Source organism: Rhyacophila brunnea, unplaced genomic scaffold (assembly GCF_057557595.1).
Source record: "Rhyacophila brunnea isolate RB1 unplaced genomic scaffold, BYU_Rbru_1.0 scaffold_10, whole genome shotgun sequence".
Lineage (NCBI taxonomy): Eukaryota > Metazoa > Arthropoda > Insecta > Trichoptera > Rhyacophilidae > Rhyacophila > Rhyacophila brunnea.
The window spans coordinates 31,631,802-31,647,714 of NW_028232752.1; the positions used below are offsets into that span (position 1 = coordinate 31,631,802).

The 15,913-nt window shown below is 27.8% G+C and overlaps 1 long non-coding RNA gene across 1 annotated transcript in view; it reads right to left on the minus strand.

The window, feature by feature from the left end:
- LOC147079087 (uncharacterized) overlaps positions 1–15,262 on the minus strand; it is a 604,843-nt gene extending 589,581 nt beyond the window's left edge. Inside the window, exon 1 of the long non-coding RNA XR_015070876.1 lies at positions 15,149–15,262. This is a non-coding gene — a long non-coding RNA (uncharacterized LOC147079087). The remainder of the gene's footprint in view (positions 1–15,148) is intronic.
- Between the last annotated feature and the right edge of the window lie 651 nt (positions 15,263–15,913).

Genomic DNA, 15,913 nt, shown 5'->3' on the forward strand with positions numbered 1-15,913 from the left:
CACGCCATTATAAGCATACACGCTACCGTCTGGAAATTGAAGATCTTGGCATAAAAACATCAAATGTCTACTTTTTACCATTTTCATTTTATTGCATTTCTATATTCCCTGTGTATGATTACATACAACTGTGCAAAGATATGTTTTTAAAAAAAATCGTAAGTCCCTCAAATCTGCTCTCAAAAATATGCCACTTTTCTAAAAACCGCAATAGTCCAGGCATTTTTGTGTGAAAACAGCAAAGGTACAGTAGTTCTACACTTTTATCACCAGGCGGCGTTAGTAATGTTAGTATACATTCCATACAATTTAGTGTCTGAGCTGTCAAATTATCCTTGATTCGTTTAATTATTGCTTTGATAACGTTTTCTTATGATTGTTTTTATATTTTATCATGGATATTACTAGCATAGACATCTGAAACGTCTTGAAAGAGAAAAATTATCAAAACCATGCAACGTTTTTACCAAATAACGGTGACTTTCATTATTGTTCAGTTGGATGCAATAAGGAAAATTCTGGGCCCTTCATTATAAAATCTGAAGAGACCGGAGAAAATGATTTTTTTAATATGAAATATAGGTTAAAACTTGGGCATTTTTCGGTAAAAAATTGTAGGCTAGTAATAATGTACAAAATAGACCAGGCTAGTAAGGGAGAAGTGCTTTGCGAACATTTCAGTTTCTCTCTGGGCTGTGGGATAGATTTAATGTAGTGAAGAAAAATCAAATGCAAGTCACGATTGCATTTAAAACAACATAATGGTGGATTAATTCCATTGAAAGGAGCTAAAAAAATATATTTTTAAATTAGCTAAATATTTACAAAACCCAATAAATGCATCGTTTAATTTTCTGATAGTGAAGGTGTCAGACGAATCTAATCGGTTTTTTTTTTTCGTGTTAACTATCAATTCATGGTGGAAATCCATTGTGTTAATGATTTAATTTAATAATACACATTTTTTTAGTACTTATTCGACTTTTAATAAATAAATCTGGACAGGTTTCGTCCGCCTTATAGGGACATTTTCAACTGTTGAAAACAGTTGGCAGAAAAACAGAGGCGGACGAAACCGGTCCAGATTTATTTATTTAAAATGGAATACGTAGATAATAAAAAATGTGTTTTATCAAATTAAATCAATAATAATAATATGAAGCTAATCATTATTAACCCGCACATAATTAAAACATTTTTTTAAATATTTAATTCTTGATTTTTTACATACATTGAAGTCGTTTGTTAATAGGTAAATAATATGTCCAAACCTTATTAAAAGTTGTATTATGATTAAAAAATAACAGAAATATATATTCTTTATTTTATTTAATAAAATTATAGTTTTAGTCATACTATTTACATTTCGATCTTTTCAATTTTGCAATAAAAACAACAAATGTCCAAAAATTGTGTAAAAACAGCAAATGTCACACTCATTCTTTTTTAAATATCTATGTAACCGAAATAAATTCAATATATTTTTTACATTCATATAGTGCATTTAAGGTTTTTCTATAATTCCTCATTGTCAAATTAATAAAAAATTTCTTGACACCCAAGATATTATGTTTTTACCCTCTCCTGAAAAAAAAGTATTTTGTGACATTTGCTGTTTTTATGCCAAGATCTTCAATTGTGGGCGTACCTATAAGCCCGTATATATTAAATAATTTTAATGTACTTGCACTTTACACGATAACAATACTCTTACACTTATAATATGTAAGTACGATATCCGTATTTTTTTACAACCATTTAACATATTTAAACGCAGTTAAGAGATACATTTTAGATTAAGTACTGGTTAGACTAGATTTATTGTGTAATTTTAATAACTACCTATATTCCCACAATAATTTACAGGGTGTAATAACATTATTAATTATAATTGTGCACATCACAAAACTTGACTGTTTATAACGTGTTTGAGGAACATCTACCTACCTACATATTCTCTCCTTGAGCCTTGTCAGTGAGAAGATCGCAGAAGTGTAATAAATCCCTATTCAGTGTCAACCTATTTATTGAGCATAATATTATAGTGAATGTAAAGTGTATTTTTGTTTCTGACGTCATACTGATAAGTTATGTTAAATACCTGAGTTTACAATAGTCAATAATTGAATTCAATAAAGTATTTTAATAAGATAAAATCGTTAATTGCTATTTTGGATAATTAAAACAATCTGGTGGCAACCATTCCTTAAAACTTGATCTCTGGGTTGCGAGGCTAGATCATTTGTCTACCGTATCACCTAAGACGATCGTCGATCTCTTTAATGTCAAATAATTAAATACTAAGAAACATTCTCAATTAGTAGTTATGCAATCATTTATTGCTGTAGTAAATGGCATGCAATGTTCCCGTCACAATTATTGTCATCAATGTTTCCATATTGGACCGTTAGTTTTCCAATGTAGCTGTTACTTAACAATATATAGGTACATCTTAAAAACTAAAAAACCAATTCTCACTAGGTACCTCCTAATGCACACTACAATTGCATCTTACCTTCTAATAAAGCCGTAACGTACTTTATCCATACTTGTACCGTCTATTAGTTTTGTTTATGGGCGTAGAATTAAAGCATATCCTAATAAAATGGGTGCCCTTTATTCGTTATCTGTATTTTAAATCTAAACAGTATCGTCAGAAATGTACGTTATTTTATTCAAACATCGAATTTGAATATAATCTTCCCACCCAAGTAGCTTTTTACTTCGCATAAATTCAATAATATTATGAAAGCTACAATTAAAATTTACACAAGCTTATGGTATGTTTGTTCAAATGGGTAAAAATATTTTAAGCTCTTGAGGGAACACGGGGTTCGACCTCACTTCACTAAATAGTTATATCACTAATTGCAGAAAATAATTTTGAAAGATACCCACCCCACGCCTGACTTGTCTCAAAGGTGATACAATTAATAAACCACAAGTGTTATCCTAGTTATATTATAATACATATACAATATACATTTAAAATTAGTATATTTTGTTTTAATTCAATTTAGTCAGTCCAATATATTTATATATGAAATGAGTGAATAAAAATTATACATTTTCAAGAGGTGAACAACCTGACGTGAGTTAAGTACCTATATATTTTTTTTTAAATTGAAAGATTTCAAATAGTACTTGATTAATTTAGATACAAGTCATTTTGTATTGCATATTCGTTTGCTTTTTCTCAGAAATGTATTTACCAGAGTCGCGCTGAGACAAAAAGTGTGTAAATAGTGTTATAAGTCCAAAAAAAAAATACGCAGTTATTTTCGTGTTTATTTACACGGAATGCTGGCAACGCATATAAATATTAATTTGTCTAAGTATACAGCGAAATAGTTAAATGTGAAATTCGAATACCATTCGATTCAACTTTTTTAAAAGATTTCTTGAAGAACTGGTAAGTTTTTTTGGTTCTTCAAATATATATTTTTAATAAAGGGAATCTTACATTCTTAAATCATATGTACTATATTCAATTGAAAATATAATATAATAAACAACCAAAACAATTATATATATTTTTTTAGGTATCTGCCAATACTTAATACAAATATTTAGTGAAAACTCATAAATTATTACAATATAGTGTACTATACAACAAGATCTAAAGTACGGTCACAATTTATATTTTTATAAAATCAAAATTAACAAATTTATTTTTCAGACACCTAATTAATTACGTTTTTATATTTTAAAATCGAGCCTTTAAAACTGTCTTTTTTAATCATTTTATAAAAGCTCCATTATATTTTTTGAAGGGTGTCATTTGACAGCAAGGGTACGTATCACGCATTTTTTATCTCAATATAATTAGTCAAGTAATATTTTTTTTATAATTTCAACCATGAAAGGGTAAACAATATAGGTACCTATTATTTTTTAAATTATTTTAATTTTGTACCTGTTAAGTTCCTGTAAAGAAATAAGTAAGTAATTAATATTTTTTCTTAATTTCATTTTTAGTTTTAGTATTTTACTAAAGTTGTAATAGTTAACGTATTGACTTAACTATCTATTACCGATTTCTTTAAAAAATATTTTTTTCATTATATTGTAGATTTTTTTATATAAATTAATCATAGGTGAGCATATATCTTTCCTCACCATATTATTATCAATAAAGACTAAATTTTAGATAAAATTGTGGTACCTATTATTTGAATATTGTGTATTTATCAAATTTAAAAAAACTATGGATATATGGAAAATATTCTTACTAAACCTACCCGTCATATGTAAATATATATTATTATATCAATAGAATTCGACATAAGTGATTTGATAATATTATATACGATTATAACTATTAGCGATAGGTGTGTCCGCGAGTAATAAGGGAATCACTCCGTAGTGTCATGGAATTAAGAATTTATTGACTATGAAAATTTGGTGAAAACTGAGTTGTCGGCAAACTGTGGACTTTTTGATATCCGTACACAAAAAATATCATCCGGTAGTCACATACTACACGGAATGTTTGAATTGAGAATAATGCAGTGCGTAGTATTTGCCTCCAAATATTGTGGTTTACAGTCGTGCAAGTTGATTTTTGAGAATATTTTGAGCGATAATATAACGTCGCAGGTCCATTCTTCATACACATATCGGCGAACAATGGTCGTGAGACTTTGTAAAGTGAGGATAATCCATCAATAAAAAATAATCTGTTAAAAGAAATTTAACGAAACTAATTTGACTTAAATAAAATAATAATTAAAGACAGTGATAAAAAACCTTTTAATGCCGTATAGTCCCTGAATTTTACGAAGTATAATATTATAAAATATGTCTAATCGCCACCTAAAACACGGTATGTTATTAACCAATATACATAGATCTCGTAAATAAATAGATGGACTATGTCTACGCAGAAATGTTACGAAATAGTTGGCCTTAATCCGAGGGTCGCAATAATTGTTGATAACGACGGAACACAAATGCTATTTTTTCATAGCGGTCGATTCATCACCCTACTATGAACCGTATCCAGAAATTGGTAGAAATTAATTTGGGTGTATCACAATTCGTCAAAAGCTGTTGTTTCGAAAATATATTGCCGTATAGTATTGAGATAAAATTCATGTCAAAATAAAACACTTAAAACACTACGGCAGTGTCCAGTGAACGAAGAACTGTGGTATGGCGAAATGTAAAATACCTACCTACAATTAATTTATGTGACCACTGCCACTGTAAATGCCAGCCAGTTTAATTGTTCTTTTATTTCATCTTTGCTTTGTGTATTTATTCATATTTTTTACCAAGAATTTACGGTCAAAATGATTCATAAAAAATATAAGACAATGCGTGTCGTTATTATTATTCTACATATTTTAATAATAATCAGGATGGGTTTTATCTTCTTCAATAAGATATTGTAAACTGATACAAAATAACGTGTCCGGAAATTTTTACGTGACCGTAACACAGTTCATCGTGAGATGTTGTATCGGAAAAACATGGCTGCATAATATTTAAATCAATTCCTTGCCTTAATAAACCACTTAAAAACACGTAATAATAAGTAACTGAATACAAGGGAAAGACAGAAAAAATGGGTAGGTGAGTAAATTAAAAAACAGTCAGACAGTATAATTAGTTATATAAAATTCTGATACGGTTCTCGAATGAAGTCGTACTTATCAAATATAAATGATATATAATGATGGCGTTATTATCAAACATTTGATACCAATAAATATCAAATTATTGTTCTTTAAATATTATTGAATCCAATAAAATTGTAACAATACTCCACGAAAATGGCTATTTTTTATCGCAATGCTATACGAGAATCTCTTTCCAAAAATACGGCTCACGGTAAACTGTGCTACGGCGAAATGTAATACGCACAATTTACATATAAGCACAAAAATATGTTACAGGTGTTTATATATTAACAAATTAATTATAAAAACTGTATGTACATAAAACCATTGTTTATTTATATCCTGACATATAATATTAATGCGTGTTTAATTGTTATTATTTAACGCAGTAATATTGTCATAATGGTCTATATTAGAAATGGAATATTATTAATATATATAATGTAATAATAATACTAAACATATTATTATATTCTCTTACAAGAAAATAATATTTCGTATTACACACTATTCTGCTCCCGCTCTGTGTTAGTTACAAAATTACTCACGTTCTGCCATTTTTTACCCTTGAACGATTTCAGACAAGTAATGAATACCAAACACATTTCTCGTATTGTTTTATGCGATATCATGCCCCTGCCTTCAATACAATTTGTACATAAGCTATCAAAATGCTTACAAGAGGTATAAATACCTTCATGTGGTACCTATACCTTGCAAAATACATTCTGAGGGAGGATTTTTTCGCTTTCTGAAATTTAATATCTTACTTATAAGAATATTATGTGCTTTGAAGTGCGAATGTATTACATGATAGGCTTTCATATGGTTTACTTAATGTATACATTCTTAAAAATATATAATAATAATAATAAAGATATTCAATTTTAAACTGTCAAATCTTGTTGGAAATATAATATTAGAAAATGTAACACAATATATTATTATACTTATAAGTACCATACTTTGTATTACTTATCGATGAATAATAATATTATTTAATACGTCCATTTGGATTGTTTATAAGAACATTTTGTGACTGTTTTTATTACATCCCTAGTTTCTTGACTTGATCGTGACTCGATTTTATAATAACGAAATAACCTGTGACCCTCCCCCAACCCCCAACCAAAAATTACCATAAAATAAAATATTACATGTAGATTATCAGTTGTCACATTTTCTTTCACGTTATTATATTGTTTAATGTCAAACATTACAATTTTATTATCTTGAATTTTTATCTATTCCGTCAGTAACAATGTTTTTGATTTTGGTATATATTTTTTTCCATCGTAAATAATCCGCTATGACATCGTAGGTTACTGATTCGATTCCAGTGTATACGCAAAAAGACGGGGGAACGACATTGATTCTTAAATAAGTCACGTGGTTTTGATACAGTCCAACTATATAGCTTATGGGGACTAAGTAAATAAAGAAAGTTCTTAGATAAGTAGCGTAGACCTGGAGAATAAACCTAATATGTTGTATACTTCGTTAACGTTCATTTCTCGTAAAAACTTCCTCGAGAAGCAAACAATATCCACGTCAAATTAAACAGTAAGGAAACAGAGTTATACGCTTTTTTAAATAAAGTCTTGTTTTAAAATTAAAATAAAAATCAAGTTAATTCATCCGAATAATAATTTTCAATGTCCAGTTTATAACCATAAAGCTAAGGTCTTTATTATTTTGACAAGAAAGTAAGTTTTGAGTGGAGTTATTTTCGCTTAAGCAAGAACTCTTGCTACGTTAATCAATTGAAAATGCTAAGTTAAGTAAAACCCACTTCATCTCATTAAAATAAATACACCGTTTGGTAGATTTCTTGACATCTGAAAGGCAATAATATCTTCCCAGCATTGGCTTTTCAATCAAAATTTCAAATCATAATAATAATTATGAAAGTTTCTAATATTGACACAGAACAAAATGAAATCAATTCAAAATGCGTTTGGGCTTACAAATTTAGAATTGACAGCTATTTAGGACTATAAATATCTACTTTCAAAATAATGTTACACAAATTAATATTTGACAATGACAATATGGACAATAGTATTACAAAAAAAAGAATTGTTGTGAAAATAAATTATGTATGTAGTTATATTAATCAGTAGTAGATTAGTGAGAAATAAATAGGTATATGACGAAACGGATAACAATCAAAAAAATTGCCCTTCTTTGAAGTTTAAAATTGATCTAATTACTAATTCTAAGATCTAATAACTGAATTAATCATGAATAATAATTGTTACTTCTTAGAAACGTTAAAATTTATATAATAATATTTATTTATTTATTTAAAAAAGACACATTAAGCACACAACAAATTATTAATTCAAGACGTTCACAACATGACATTTTGAATAAAAGTTATCTACAAGTAAATCAACTAGAGAAAAAACAAGGTAGAGAAAAAATAAAACAAAGCAAAAAAGATTTCATTATATAATCGAAAAGATTCATTTATAAAGCAGACATCATTTACAAAATACTCAGATCAGTTATATGGAATTTATAATTATAATAAGGCAGCCCTCAATGGCCAAGATGAAGATAATTGTATAATATTATTTAACATTGACGTCGATTAACTAAATTTTAGCTACTAATGCACATAGACCCTTTTAATCATGAGATTCATGGTTTACTTTCCATTATTATTACAAAAATCTTTGCTATTGGAAATTGGTAGTCAGCAGTATTTTAAGCTAACTACCTACAACTTTTTATTCGTATGCTTACCATATTTATTATATTATACAGAGTGCGTTTATTTTTGTCCCTTCCAAATTAAAATTTTTATTACAAAATTTAAACAAAGTTTGCTTTATTTTGTATTCCATTTTAATGTAATGTTATTTTGTTTGAAATTTACTGCTGTCAGAATTATTTTCATTTTGATGTAAGTAATGAAAAATGTAATCATTATTGTTTTGTTATTAAAAATATTATCTATCAATAAAATAAGTGACCTCGGGCAGAGTCGGGTTCTTCAGGTAGTATTAGGTCCCAGGTATCTTGTTTTTTTGTCAAATTCTATATCGTTGTAGTGAAATCTATAATGCCGTGTATTTATATAAGTAAATAAAAAAAATCAGAAAACATCTTCCTGGGTTTCTTTTAAAACTATATGACTAGAGTTTTGCCAAGAAAGCAATCGTCTTTCTATGTCAATGTCTTAGAAGTAAATTTTGGTTTGCTAATTGATGACAGCTGACTGATTAACATACATGATCTTGGTCTACCCAAACAGGTATTAATAAAATCAAATCATCTTAACAGAATTGATATACTTATCTCTTTGAGCAACGTTTACTTTCATGTAGCTACAATCATTATATCTAATTATACAGCACATAACATTATTTTATGTCGTATATTTAATTAGCCCGAAATATCAAGAAAGAAGAGGAAGATAAGCACACACAGCGATAAATGGTGATTTTTGTATAATATATTATTATTTCTTACAATTATTACGTGAATGTTTAATTATAGTGCTAGTGATGCTTATAAATTATGTGAAAAATAATCGCATTTGTTTACTTTCTTTTATGTTTGTAGCACAAATAATTCTTACTCCAGCAAATTACGGAATAAATCGTTCTAAATGGTCCAAAAACATTTCGTAGATTTGGCAAACTTAACCTCTGCCCAAAACTCCGTTCCAGTGATATTTAATAACTCTTTAAGAATTATTTATCTGACAGCGTTCAAGGTTTATACCTCTAAATATTTACAACACAATTTTTTTTAGATTTTAGAAAGATACTATTTAATTGATTTTTATTCAGACTGTTGATTATTTTGTAGGTAATGGTAATTACATAGCTATGTTATAGTGATTTTAAAAATATTATAGCAACTATTTCAATCATGATTATATATTTTGTACAGCAAAACAATTTTTTAATTCACGTAACTATTGACGTTCAATTGTATGCTTGAAGTATTAAGTGGTCAATTTATTTTTTCTGTAATCGTTTATCGATGTGTGAAAAAAAATGTTTAGGTACACAATATTAATGGGCGAGTGATAAAATAACAAATTTAATACTATGTAATTAAAGTACCTACTACCTTTAAATAAAATCAACCATCAAATTTCACATATTTTCAAACATTTCTTGAAAAATCTGAAAACATAAAGCCTATTTTCTGGACCGTAATAAATTAGGAGACAATTAAAGAATGTTACGTAATATTCGTTTGAAATTTTGTCACATCAAGGATACAGAATAATACCACTTGATTTATGTTACATGATTATTTAATAATTATCATTAAAAGAGATGATATCTGCGCAATAAGTACAAGGTATGTCGGCAGGCGGGCACTCGAAGGGGCAGGGAGGTTTCGGGTCTGGACCCACCCTAAGAACGAAAATAATATAAAATATTTAGGTGCATGGAATATTACTTATTCATCTTTTTCGCCAGGATCTCATGACTGAGGATCGTGACCTGGATTATTTCGTAGTAGATCAGCTTTTTTTAACGTGTTGGCCCTTCTACTACTCTCGACATTCTAAGACATACAAAGCCCGTATCAGTCATAAATCCGTCCAACTATCTGAAGCATTAAAAGTTTGTTACGGCATGTCTATGGACACTAATGATCTTAATAATTATAACCGTTAAGTAACGTGAATTCCATAACCACTTGTCGATACGATAGGTCGTAAAAACTTGTAGGTGAGGACGTGTAGGTATAGCTGCACATCAACTTTTCTTCGCTATACTCAAACTGCGGAGAAGTAGGCGTGGTAAATGCGAAAGTCAGTAGCACCTGCCAGGTTAACATCGCACCATTCCACCGCAATAATAAATCAATTAGAATATACTATGTATATATATGCGCGCCACTAGATCAAGTCTAAGATAGATCAAGATGTTTGAAGACATTACCATTATTTATCAGTGGCAGATGTTAATAAATTTCAAAGTAAAACAAAAACATAAAAATTTATAAATTTTCTCTAACGTCATTTTCGTTTATTTGAAAAACTGCGGAATATGAGGTTATGATATGTCGGTTCGTTGCAACTAACTGCATCATCGATAATATTAATATTTTTTAATCACAATGGCCAAGATCTTGTGAAAAAGAGTATAGGCGCATCTCTCGAAAAGACAATGAAGAGAGTAAGAGACAATATTCAATACTTAAGATTCAAAATAAAAATTAATACCTGAACCTAAAAACACTTGTAAATATCTATATCTAGAATCAGTATTGACCAAAGCGTGAATTGATTTAATAAATTGAGGATCAAAATCCCTTGAAAAAAATTACGATGGATGGAAGAAGTAAGTTAATTTTTTTATAGTATCAAAGTTTTTGTTTATATCACAATATCTATTTCTTATCTAACATTCTATAAAATATTTTCCTGCAATGGCTATTATACTATAGACTCCTATCAACTTGGACATCGCAAACTTTTTAAATGGGGGCTAGCATGTTATTTTTATTGAAGAAATCCTTTCTTCAAGTGAAGCGTAAAAACACAGCATAGCCAAAAACGAAAGTTAACCTCTTAACTTTGAAACTTGCGATAAAGATAACGTAAATTGTGTTTTTATACCGAGTCTTATGTTTTTTATTCATTTTCGTGAGCCTTTTTCAAGGCTTTTACAGCTTTGGGTCAAAAAAAATGCTTTTACAATATATTATTATATTCTCGTATAAAAAAACTTGATTGCGTATTAACATGAAAATTTATTCTACAAAGCAGAAACTCATTTCGTTCAAAACCCTACGCAAACTTGCCATATCAAGTGACTCTCTATAGTATTATTAAAATACGGCATTTCGGTGATTTTTCCGCTTTTGTTGTATTCAGATTGTGATGGGAACGAAGCATATTTTTTACGCGCGTAATTTTGCATTCTTTTGAATTCCGCAGAATAATCTTCAGGTAAAATTTAAAATAATAATAAGACCAGCTCACTATTTTTTATTGTGAAACTTTGTACTGTGAATTGAGCAAAAGGAGAATAAACAAACCCAGGAGCAAATTTACCGGCGCGCTGATGTAGGACTCTACGATGATAAGGCCTACCCCATTTTTTTAGATACTAAGCAATAGCCATTGTTTTTATTTATTTTAGAATAATACGGAAAAAAGCTCACATAGTTGAACGCAGCAAGGAAAAGAGCTTTTTAAATTGTATTAATGTAGTATTCTTTATTGGTCCGTAATTTAACAAACACTCATGTTGACAAAATGTTGAACTGCGCGAGGTTAGAACACACGTATTTCAATTACCAGACTAATCACCTACAGACTCCAGTCACTATTCTACGTAGTATTTTTCTAGATTTTTTTATTATTATATATAAGGTTGAATTACAAAATAATTTACCGACATTATTATTATTTCTTCTTTAATTTTTAACTACATAATGCTAACTAAAAGCAAAAGTGAGATGATAAAGTAAAAAAGGTCGATTTTGAGATAAGCGTGTCAAGCTATTGCTGAAATATGATACGAAATATTACTACAAAATGAATCATTGAAACATAAAAAATTTATTACCCCATTTACAAAAAAAAAACCAAATTATGCAATTATTAAAAATTGTCATGTAACTTTAAAAATCACAAGGGATAACTGAAGTAACTTAGTGTTACTAATCCTGTGATACGAAAAATATTACTGTGATCATATTATATTATAAACTTCAAATTAAAAAAATCAAAATAATAAATTTAACGATTTGATTCGTATGAAACTTTAATTATCCTGCTATTTATATTATATTTGACTTATCCTAGCGTAGCATTTCGGTAGAAACAATTTGATTTGAATAAACATTACATAAAAAGTAGATAAGATATAGATAATTATGAAAAGTTATTTGCCATTATCAGTTAGTAAAATATTAAATATATATAAGTACATACTTACATTTTTTTTAAATTGATACCTACTACGAATATAGACAGATTAAATGCTAATAGGAAAATCGTAGAAAAAGTCCGAATATGAGATTGCTCGACAATGTGGATCATTGATTCCTAACCTTTTTTGCGTGACAAAATAGATGTGCAAAAACTTAGCAAAGTGCCACCATCAAGCAGAATGTTGCTTCTTTTTATTGTTTGGCTCATATAGTACAGTATTTCGGTATTTCAATAATATTTATGAAGATATAACCAAGTAAATCTTTCAACATAGTATGCTAATTTAACCATAGTTTTACTCTATCTGCAAATTGATTTAAATTTTAACCTTTTCGCTGACTATCGCGCATAAGATATCTATATGCTCTTCAAAACTTTAAAATTACCGCAGTTTTAATGTGGCCAAGATCAACACTAGATTTTAGATGCATTGACGATGGTTGTAGTTTTTAAAATGATTTAGAAATTTGTTTTTATATCTCTTTTAAAAATCTATTTCAAAGCGTTATTGTGGATAAAACATAAGCTTTATCCGATGAAAAAGTCTTTTTTACTTTGACTTCATTATGTAATAGTACTTTTTTAATAAATTCTTGATTTAAAAAATGTTATAAAAAAATCTTATCCAGACAGAAGTACTTACCAAAAAAAGAGAATTATATTAATAAATTAAATAATAAAAATAAAATGATAACGCAGCAAAGTAGAAATGAATATTTGATTGCTTCAAACAATCATTTTCCCTACTTCCCCGAAGAAGCATGTTGTGATAAGCTCTCTTATAAGAAAAATCTTTTTTTTCTCCCGGCGACATATTACGCAAAATATATGAGCAAATATTTTGTTTGATCAAAGAAATTTGGAGTCATAAAGAGATAAACAATTTGAGAACGATGTTAAATGAAATATACTGTAAACAAGGGACTTATTTTATTATAAATTAAATTTCGCGAAATGGTACGCAATATTATAGCGGAAAATAAAAAATACCCTGGGTAATTTTTCTAAAATATTATTTTATTATATTATAATAATAATAATTATTATTTATAGATAAGAATGAAAAACTTACTAAGTAGTATGATTTTTTGAGATAATTACATATAAGTAAGGGTGTATCATTAAAGGTTGGATTGAGAGGGTCGTTAATAATAAAAATAATAACGCACACGCGACTCTGAGTATGTTTTGACTGATCCAACCCCCATTGTCAAATTTAGTTATAAATATTCTACGTCTCTTTGTTAATTATGTCACATTTTATAACCTATCTCTTATTCGATGAAAATTGCTATCTTCATCTTAACTCGCAAACTGCTTATCTACAAACGTCATGTTGGCAGAAGAAAGAGGTACTGTTAAAATCAATAAATATTGTTACATTTTAACACCGAATTTATTCAGTTTTTATACTCTCCTGAACAGTTTGCTAAAATATAGATAAGCAGTTTGCAAGTAAAGCAGGTGATAAAATATTTCAAAAGAATAATTAATATTATATAACATTGTTTAGTCATATATCATTCAATGTTGTTTGCATTAAAATTTTGATGCGGCATATCTAAAAGAAAAGATTTAGATTAAAAAAGAGAAGAATATTTAATATATAAGACCCGCTAACTCTAATTACGATATCTATGTCATAATTTTATATATGAACGACTCCTAAAATGAAAACGTAATGCTGATTGTAATACAGTAATTATTGTATTAAGAAGGTTTTGAATGTAAATTTTATTTCTTCGTAAGTATAAAATTCCATCGTCAGTATAGCTCTATTATTATGTACTTACATATTATTATTGCAACCCCGTGTCTAAAAATGTAATAAGTATGTAGTTTTGCGATAATATTTCCTGTATGCATTGCTATATTATGATCAATCGACTTAAGCCATTATGATCTGGATTCTCCTCAGCCGTTTAATTAAACACTGTATATTTCGATTCAATCTACAAACACGAATAACTCAAACCTAATAAATTGCACCTGTAGTTAAAAGAGAATACAGTCTTTATTAAAATTGATTTATTTAAACATGCAATATGATTTCGTTTAAACGCAAAAAATAGTAAACTCATAATATAATAAATAAACGATTATCTTTTCATGAATAGTACTATCAGCTGCTATATGAATTTAAATAATTAAAATAAATATTGTTTAATATATAATAAACTGTTTATATTATAAACAGTAAAAATTGTTACTTATCGAAAAAAAATCCAATAGTTTTTTAAGATTTTTAAAATGTTAATTTAGTATACAGTATATATATTGCCTGAAAATGTCGAAAGGCGAAAACAGAGTAGCTGGAAATTATTTCAATGAAATAGTACAAAACTAAAATAAATTTAATTGTATACAGTAGGTTTTTATAATGAAGCAAAAACAATTTTATTAATATGACGTGATACATACACTAACCTTACATTACGATCATTACACTTATTACCATGTTATAAAAAATATGTGATTATTATAAGATATTAATATACTTATTGTTAATTCAAACTTTTCAGAAATGGTTGCATAAATAATATTTTTTTTCTATTAATAGGTACAATAAATAATATCTATGAAATCATGTTAAAAGAGAACTTACCAGTTGTGCTCAAATTCTTGAAGTCAGATTATATACAATATTCATTTTCTGTCACAATATTTACTGTTTCAATTAACTGGGTCACTAAGAAACACGCACTAAATGTATTAGTAAATATTATTTCAAAAATAATTGAGGGCAATAAACTTGCTCAGTTTAAATGTATTTTTTTTTAAATACGAATATCGACTGTTGAAAATCATAACCATAAAAGTTACTAGTGCTAACATTTAAGTTAAGTTGGGCAAAACCAATGAAATTATAACGCAGTGTGAATTAAAAATCTTATAATGTACGTCAAAGACTTGGAAAAAATGAATAGAATGAGATTTTTTTTTTGATTTGTCGATTTGATACAGTAGTCTAGACTAGACCTCACGAGCAAACACAATATTAATATGAAGTGTGGTACAGCAAAACGAAAAATTGTAAAAAAATACTTAATAAGTTGTTTTTCTTTCAAAAATGGATACGTAGATACCATACAATAAAATTAAACGTTTAAAATAAATAAATAAATTCTATTATGATAATTTATCGTATTTATTTAATCAACACAAAATTTATTTAATGTATACGGAAATATGAAATCTCATTAAAATTGTCAAATATAATTCTTCCATATTCAATATAAATGCAAATTTATTGGTGTGATTTATTTCATTTCACAAATAATAAAACGTAATAGTATATTTTTAAAATTTATTTTTGTTCATTCATATTCATGAAAAATAGTTGGTTCATCTCTAATAAAGTAATATGGAT